Here is an 8972-nt window from a genome sequence, read left to right as displayed (position 1 = left end):
TGATGGCGGTTACAGAGTTAGGAGTGGGTAAGACCATGGTGGAATTTGAACACAAAGCTGTGAATCTTAAAATCGAGGGCTTGTAATACCGGGAGCCTATGTGTGGGTCAGCAAACGCTAGGGTGATGGGTGAACAGAATGGTGCAAGTTCGGATACTGCCAGCTGACAATTGGACAATTTTATTATGACCAGGTGAGAAGGAGTGAACTGGCTCCCCTCCATTCAGCCTCCTCAGTTGGTCACAACAAAGGTTTAAGTTTCTTTTTTCACGAGGATATGCCTTTTCTGAATCCAAATTTACCATTTATGCAGTGAACAATAAGGAGCCAATCAAACAAGGTTTTTTTGAGTTAAAGAGAGAGCAATTTTGTTAACTGCTAAACCTGAGAAAAAAATAATAAAAACATGATATCACACAGAAAGAAGTATAAGAAATAAGAGAAGCTAGACTCCAATAAAAAAAAGATAAAAGAATATAAGGTTAAGTGTCCTTTGATTATCCTTGATGGGTAGGTTGTTAAACCTTGTGGCCAATTTGGATTCGTTGGTTTTGTGGATATGATCAGATATAGACTTGCAATTATTAGTAGATCTCAGTTCGCTGGTAGGTGCCTGATAAAGTTGTCTTCTGAGCTGGTTAATACACTTGTGTAAAAGAAAGAAAGGGAGAGATCTCAGCTTGTTTTCACTGCTGAAAGCTTTCTCACAATCTCCCTGCAGTGTCTGCAGCCTTGCTTGTTATACTTCACCCATTGTGTATTTCCGGGGGGCTTCGTGTGGGTCCGTCTGCGGCAGCCATTGTTCCAACATCCAGCACTTTGCATTTTAACATCTCTTCCTTAGACAGTGACGAGTTTTGATGGATATTTGAATTATAGGCAATGTCCCTCTCTTCACATTCCCCTGAGAGTGTCTTGTTTGCTTTTTTCACCTTCACCTTGGAAGGTTGCCTTGCATTTTTAAGTAGTCTGATTTCAAATTGCAAAATTTGCAGTCAGTTGAAATTCGAAAAGTCATATTTTTGTAAATAAAGGGGCATAGCCTCATGACAATCTCAAGTTTACAGAGGGTGGCAGATGGAGTCCAGTCTGGAGAGTATTAGAATAGTTGAGCCTGGATGTAACAAAGGATATAGTTATACCAGTTTCTCTCTATTGTCTTAAACAAGCAATTAACTGACAATTTTTGGGAAGAGAACTAATTGGTGACAATCTAATATGGAAGGCCAGGGATCAAAGCTCCAAGTCAGGAGCACAGGAGTTTTTTGAGTCCAAATACAAAGTTACCCATTAATGTGACTTAAATGAAGTCAGCAGCCTTTTCATATCAAGATAAGAACAACTGCAAATAGGGGAGATGGTGGTGTAGTGGTAATGTCACTAAGCTAGTAATCCAGAGGTCCAGGCTAATGCTCTGTGTGCATGGGTTTAAATCCCACTATGGTAGCTGGTGGTGTCTTTAATATGAAGCTAGTAATAGTAATTGTAAAATATCGTCAATTGTCATAAAAACCCAACTGGTTCACTAATGTCCTTTAGGAAAGGAAGTCTGTTGTTGTTATCTGGTCTGGCCTACACGTGACTGCAGATCCATAATGGACTCAATGTTCAGTTCAAAAGCAATTAAGGATGGGCAGCAAATCTGACTTTGCCATTGAAAGGGGGAAAACATAAGTTTGGGTGAAGGCTTATATCAGACTGAGGCAAGTAAAAGGAACAGTAAGATCTGGGAGGTGGTAAATAGGGTTTGGAAAAGTCAACCACAGTTTATGGACTTCCAGCTAACAGAAAAAAGAGGAAGGACAGAAAAATAACCTCAGAAAAATTTTGTTTATGGTAGAAAGCTTTAAGATTGTATTTGCAATACAATTCTTTAAAGCGAGTTAATGATGGGTACATCCAGATCAATAATAACAAGAGTTCATCGTCTTGATGGTCAGCATTCCTTGACATTCTCTCATTCATGTCCCTTCACCTTTGTTTTATTTTGTGGAAGAAGCTGTTAATCATAGCTGTTCTTCTCAATTATAGTTTCATTTTTAAAAGACCCTAAAAACAATAGGGCACTCTATCAACTACTGATTTCGTGGCCACAGCACAAAGTAAATCTGAAATCCAAGTGATGGAGAATCTTTAAATGCATTGATTTAAGAAAAATATAAAGTATGCTGTCCGTAAATTGATTCCAAATAACAGCATCAATGTAAATAAGCAAGTGTGACTGAGGTTTGGCTAGTGGTTTCTCGTGTTGTTCGAACAGGTGGCACTAGGAGACGCTGTTACCTGCATTGGAAATCCTCTTCTGTCAGGAGCGGACTGGTGATTTTTGTGATATTTCCACCTGTTACAGGACTATCAAAGCGCCGCTTTCTGATGGGATTATTCATTTAAAGTCAATCGACGATGCATTCGTTTCCCCATATTGAATGCAATCTGTTTCGTGTACCCGCTTACTTATAAAAATAATTGCAATACAGCTATATTTTAATACCTCAGTAAAAAATTTGTAGAACTACCCTCATTTAGGAAATGGGAATATTCCTCCCAAGTATCCGTAGCCTAGTCCAAGGCGTAAGTTTATTTTTTTTCCAATAAGTGTTGCATTCAAAAACATTTGTATTGGCATCATGCAGAGCTTCTCCTCCCAGTCAGCGAAAGGCCAGTGAGTGTTTGAAAAGGGCAGCTGGTGAGGCGGCGGTGAACTGGGAGCAGATCATGGTCCAGCCAGACCCCAAGTGCATCGGGTTGATTTCCAGCCTTTAGCTGTTGTTGCCCATAGACAGCAGTGCATAGAGTGGAAGGACATGGAAAACAACAGCCCTAAGTCAATAATACCCTTCATTTCAATGTTTTGGAGGATAGGAAATATAGGACCACATCATATTGCTTTATTTACTCGAATTCTACACTGAAAGCGTTTGCCATGGTTTAGCATAGAAACGATATCTGAAAATAGATCAGATACAACCCACAAACTGCTCAAACCTCCTTGTCAAACGTAACCGCGGTATGGAAACATATACGATTCTGACCGTTTGACATTGCCTCTGCTATACCCAGGTGCTGCACCTGTGCTGCAGTGTATGAAGGGTGCCCTCTCCGACATGGGGTCCATGTTGGGGAGTGTCGCAGGCTGTTCGGCTGGGTCAGTCTTCTTTTCTTGCCATAGTCGGCAGCACTGAGTCTCTGAGGCGAGTAGGTATTTCACCACTCGGACCTACCCGGAAACTGTGCGGACTTCACATTCAGAAGAAAGCGAGGTCAAGACAACCAAACAGCAACATTTGTCGTTTTTAGTCGATAGTCCCTTTATCATGCATTTCACTATTAGAATGAGAAATTAGATTGAGAAAGGTTCAACTACAAACAGGGAATGCACTAATTCGATACGAGATAAAGACTAAATCAACACTAACCAGGAGAAAAGGACACATGAGATATTGACAGAGGTGGACACTGAGAGAAATGGGCACAGGGGTTGACGGACACTGGGGGAAATGGACACTGGGAGAGATTGACACAGAGAGATGGGCACAAGGAGAGATGGACACTGTGAGAGATGGACATCAGGTGCGATGGGCACTGGAGGTGATGGACACAGGGAGAGATGGACACTTAGTTGATGGCCATTGGGAGAGATTGACACAGAGATGCACACAGGGAGAGATGGAAACTGGGGAGATGGACACAGGGAGAGATGGACACTGGGGAGATGGACACTGGGAGAGATGGACACTGGGGTGATGGACACTGGGAAAGATGGACACTGGAGTGATGGACATTGGGAGAGATGGATACTGGGGTGATGGACATTGGGAGAGATGGACACTGGGGTGATGGACACTGGGAGAGATGGACACTGGGGTGATGGGCACAGGGAGGGATGGACACTGGGGTGATGGGCACTGCGAGAGATGGACACAGGGACGGATGAACACAGTGAGATGGACACTGGGACATATAAACCCCAACCAATTAGATTAGATACCCTTATAGCCTTCAAGCAATGCCCAAAGCTATAACTGTCAGTTCGGACTGATGTGCTGTTGGGAGCTGGCGGCTGTGGCGAAGCTGCATGATTCGGTTATTTCTCTAAAGTCGATTCTGGTGAATCCATCTCTTGGTTTACTGGAGTTATGGTCGTTGCTCAGTGATACTTGGTTTTATTTAGTGCCATGTGTCTAAGAAAAAATGTTGAAGGTCGGTTTAGGAATTTATCCACTGGGGAACCCCTGCCAGAGTTTCTGGCCCATCAGCTCTGCGTCCAGTCACTCTGGTGTCACCTGCAGTGACTGTGTCCACACTGCTCGGTGCTGTAATCCTGTCTCACGTTGTGAGGAACATCTCCGAATGCTGCTGGTGACTGTCTTGGAGATTCTGGACGTCGCCTTTCCCAAGCAATGTTAAGTATTACCTGCCTGAATATTGTCGGTGGTTATGGGGTTTTGTGACTTCCAATGCAGAGCAAGTTTCTTTTTACACGCGCAGTCTCTGCAATATATTCCTTACAGTATTCAACGTCTTTCTAAAAAGTTGGAAGAAACTAAAATAGAGGCAGTAAGCACTCCACCAAACACCCTGCCATTGTTGATTCACCTTTCAGGCTTTCAGGCTTCCCCTTTTGCTCGCTGTATTTACACGTTTTGTGATGTTTGATAGTTTTTTTATGTTATATATTTCAAGTGATAGCAATGACGGCGATTTCCAGCGACCACCCCCCCCCCCCAAAATCTGGGGTACCTCAACATTTTCCCTGTCTGTGTGCTCCTGTCTGACAAGCCGATTTTCTGGTGGAAGGTTTTCGTTTCAGTGATGGTTGTATTTCGGTAAAGTGTGTGGTCTGGGTACAAGTGTAGCTGTGCTGATCTGGAATCCGAGGTGACCATTCCCAGACAGCCTGCTTTGACCTGAATGTCTATGACAATACCCTCTGCGCCACTTTGCACAGGGTGCGCGCTGGGGAGTTACCGGGGCTGGAGGGTGCTTGCCGGCCCGCAGAAGGGCTCCTGAATAAAGGGTTTCAGTTCCCGGGACTGATAGCGAGTTGAAGGCGGGGTGAGAGTGATGTAACAGGAAGCCGGAGGCTTTCCTGTTCATGATGATGCTCTTATCGTGGTTGCTCACTCCCAGGGTTTCCAGCACTAAACTTAAAGCAGACAGAGCTGAGAGGAGCTCCCGCACTCTGCGAGTGCACAGCGCGGTGAGAGGCAGCCCTTCCTGTGGATTAGCCCCTCACTTTGCACATCCCACACAGAAGGACGAGCTTGGCGGGACGCACAGACTCTCCCCCCTCTCACCTCCCCCTCCACAACCGCCCACCCTCCCACCCCGCCAATTCCTGAGGAATATTCGTCTGGGACCTCAGTGCAGCTCTGGTTGGTAAGTGGAGCACAGTCTTGTTTGTTCTGTCACCTAACACCAGATTTATCTGTAGAATCTCCCACGAAAGCCATCTCCTGATATATTATCCAGATCTTGTTGGTTGATCTGCCACAGCGGAATTAGCAACTGTAAAAATAACTGCAGTCCCCGGTGTAAGCATGTGAGTCCTGTTTTCATACCTCACAGTCTATCAGCAAACTGCTTCCTTATCGCTGGAGTTTAATTTGAAGGGAAGGAAATTATATCTTCCACATGTTTTCTTAGGCTGTGGGGGAAATTGCGCTGTCTATTTTGTTTTGGCTTGTTTGCTGTAGGCAGTTAGGGTTAACTCTTGGAAGCGGGAGTTGCGGCTGAGGTTGTAACATACCTTTCTATTTTAGACCCCAGACCTCATGTCCTTCTGTTCTGGCAGAATCAAGAGTTTAGCAACATATACCAGGAACAGTCAAACTCTCAGGATCATCAATCATTACACAAAAAAAAACACTGTAACGCAGCTAAAACATGATCAATCTTTAAGATATTGACTAACTTAATCTTACGATGAAGTACAAATTATAATGCCTATAAATATATTGCAAGCATCTGCTAATAGGTGGCAGGCTGCGCGGGTAACTGCGGTTAGCAGAATATGCAATGATATAACAGTCTCTGTCACCTTTTCGTTGTATTAGTTATCGATATATTTCTAAACAATGGATAAATAAGTCACATCCAGCTTTGCATTCTGCCCAAGTTTAAAGCATTAACTCACTGTCAAGAATATGCAAATAGTTTGATCTCTTTGTGTGCTGTCAGTGGCATCTCCTTAAATGCCATCACTCGAATGGAAGGCGACAAAAAAGAAGGGAAGGGGAGGGAGATCATTGCTCAGGGATAACACTGTGTCGGACTTAAAAGATTGTCCACAATCATTCAGTCATGTTGATGATCAGGTTTGAACTTCTGATCACTTGAATTTATTGTACTTAATAATAATAACGGTTTGGAAAGTATTATCTTACGGTGCGCTTAATTTCGTTGTTACATGACTGGAGTAACAAGGGAGATTAAACTCAGGTAAGGGAAAATTATGACAGACCAATTAGCTGTACCGAGATATTTCTTATGATCAAAGCCACCAGCTTTTACAGAAATAAAATTGAGGGACTTGAAATAAAATTGAGACACTCTTCCAAGGATTTGTAAAAAAAAAAAATCATGAGATGCCTTGTAATAAAAGTAAATGTTGACGTCTTTCAGATGTGGTAAATCTGTAACATTCGTGCTTGGGATATTCACTCTGCCATCAGTCAGGTGATGTAGTGGAAGCTGCTGCCTCAAGATGGCACCACATGGTTGGTTTACAGCAAATACCATCGAAAATGTATTTTTAAACTGCGTTTCGTTCATTAACACAGCACCTAAAGTAGCTGAAATCTATCGGTAGAGAGACACCTGTTTATTATAGCATATCCATTTGGCAGGAGTGTTTTTATAGGCTGTGGCAGTTTTGAAATAGCTACTCAGTAATCCCTGCGAGTGGTGACAATACCTGCACTAAATCAGGGTTTATTCCTAATGCTGGAAAACCGCTTCTGAAGCTGCAAAATGCTGCTATATCATAACTATACGTACAAGATGTGAATTCCTACCTTCGTAAAGTAAAAAAAAATGATTAAAATAAATTTATCTCTCCTGATATTATTCATATTATTGTGCCTTGGTTGCCTGCACTGTGATCATTAACCACATTAATAATTTGCAAAACTGATGCATATGTATGTGTGTGTATATATATATATGTGTGTGTGTGTTAATGAAGGCATGTGGATGTTAGTTCAAAGATATAATCAATAAAAGCAATTTGCATTTGTATAGTACCTATAATATAGAAATGTCTGAGGCACTTCATGCAGGTGTATGAAATAAATGAATGCCAAACCCAAGGAAAAATTAAGAATGGCCAACATCTCAGTTGAAGAAGTAGGTTTTAAGGAAGGTCTTAAATGAGGAATAGGGATTTAGGGAGGGAATGCCAGAGCATGGGGCTTAGGTAGTTGAAGGCAAGGTGGGGTAAAGGGCTGGAGGGAGGAATGCATAGAAGATCAGAGTCAGAGGAGTGGAGCATTCAGTGGGGATAGAGGAGGCCATCTTGGATATGGATGGGTGAGGTTATGAGAGGGTTTCAGCATGAAATTGAAAATTTTAAATTGGAGAGACTGGGGGACTGGTAGCCAAGGTACATTGAAAAGGACAGCAGTAGTGGATGGGTGAGACTTGATGTGGGATACGATATGAACAGCAGAATTTTAGAGGAATCTTAATTTTTGAGGGAGGAGAATGGGAAGCTGGTCAGAGGAGCATTGGAAGAAGGTTCTGCTGAAAGAAGAGAGGTGGGAGGGAGGGCAAACTGTGCAAACAACTGACTGAGTTTAAACCTCTTCATAAGATACTTAAACACACAAAAAAACGTGTGATTGGTCAAGGAGTTTGAAAATAAATGACCCCGTTGATCTAAAAATGAAAGTATGATGGGTTATATAAAGTTACTTTCTTGTTACAGCATTTTAGGAAAAATTAGTTTTGAGACAGAAACCAGTGCAAGGCAGGCATCGTACCCAAAGATGTTAGTCCAACATTTGTTGCAGGTGGGCCTCCACTCCTTTATCTCCCAAAAACTGGGGAGTTCTGGATGCTAACTGAGCATCCCTCAGTTAAGCCCTGGGAGGGATTGGTGCGTAGGTGAACGGGAAAGTTGGGTGAGCCTGAGCCAGCAGTGAGCCACAGTATTGTTGTAGAGTCATGAGACATGCCTCCCAGCTCCACATAAATATAAGCTAAAAAAAAGGTTTCTTACCTGTTCATTGGTGGTCTCCAGCAATCTGTTGCGTGGTCCACGTTCCACTCATTTATGCCAAGCTTGGTAGCAGGATCCTGAAACAGGTATTAACATCCTGGTTAGCATATTCAAGGAGTCTAATACCTGTTTTATGTGCCCTGGGCACCTGGCAGTCACCAGCTGCCACTTTAGAGATTGATTTTTCTCCCTTGATATCTTTGTGTCGATGATGGAAGAACTTTGCTGCTCCTAAAAATGAAAAATGCTGGAGCCTTCAAGCATTGGGAAGATGAAGGTGGGATAATATTTTGGGTATTGTTTAATCATTCACCAAAAATGGCTTTCCACTTCAAGAGATTTTTGTTTCTATTCAGAATTGCAACATTTACCCCTTTCTTATGACCCTTCTCTGCATTTATTTGCAAAGCCTCAGTCTGCTTTGAGTCCCATTGTTCTTGGGACTCTCACGAGCTTAGGATCATATCATATATATTCTTTTTGGGTTTAGTGGTGTCAGGTGCTTTTGTAAGTGAATCTCATGAGCCTAATGTGCTGGGGTCGACAACATTGTCCAATTTGTAATTATATCATAGCATAACCCAGGGATGTAACAATGCTATGGTCATCTGATCTGAGCCAGATGTGTCTTTCGCACTTGCCCTGAATGCCTCTCTAATTTTATCAATTGTGGACAAGGAAAATGCCTCATCTTAAGACAAGGCTGGATATAGATTGTTATGTTGTTTCACTTTGAAGCTTGCATGGATTC

At 42.6% G+C, this 8972-nt stretch overlaps 1 protein-coding gene across 2 annotated transcripts in view; it reads left to right on the top strand.

The window, feature by feature from the left end:
- The first annotated feature begins 5171 nt into the window (after nucleotides 1-5171).
- The window catches only part of calcrlb (calcitonin receptor-like b), an 89703-nt gene continuing 85902 nt past the window's right edge, over nucleotides 5172-8972 (top strand). For both annotated transcript variants that reach the window (XM_041201511.1, XM_041201509.1), the window contains exon 1: nucleotides 5172-5379. The gene's annotated coding sequence lies outside the window, so the exon portion shown is untranslated. The remainder of the gene's footprint in view (nucleotides 5380-8972) is intronic.

The sequence above is a fragment of the Carcharodon carcharias genome, chromosome 12 (assembly GCF_017639515.1).
Source record: "Carcharodon carcharias isolate sCarCar2 chromosome 12, sCarCar2.pri, whole genome shotgun sequence".
In the NCBI taxonomy this organism is placed as follows: Eukaryota; Metazoa; Chordata; class Chondrichthyes; order Lamniformes; family Lamnidae; genus Carcharodon; species Carcharodon carcharias.
Note: the sequence above shows the minus strand (reverse complement) of the source record. Positions and strands in the feature narration are given on the sequence as shown.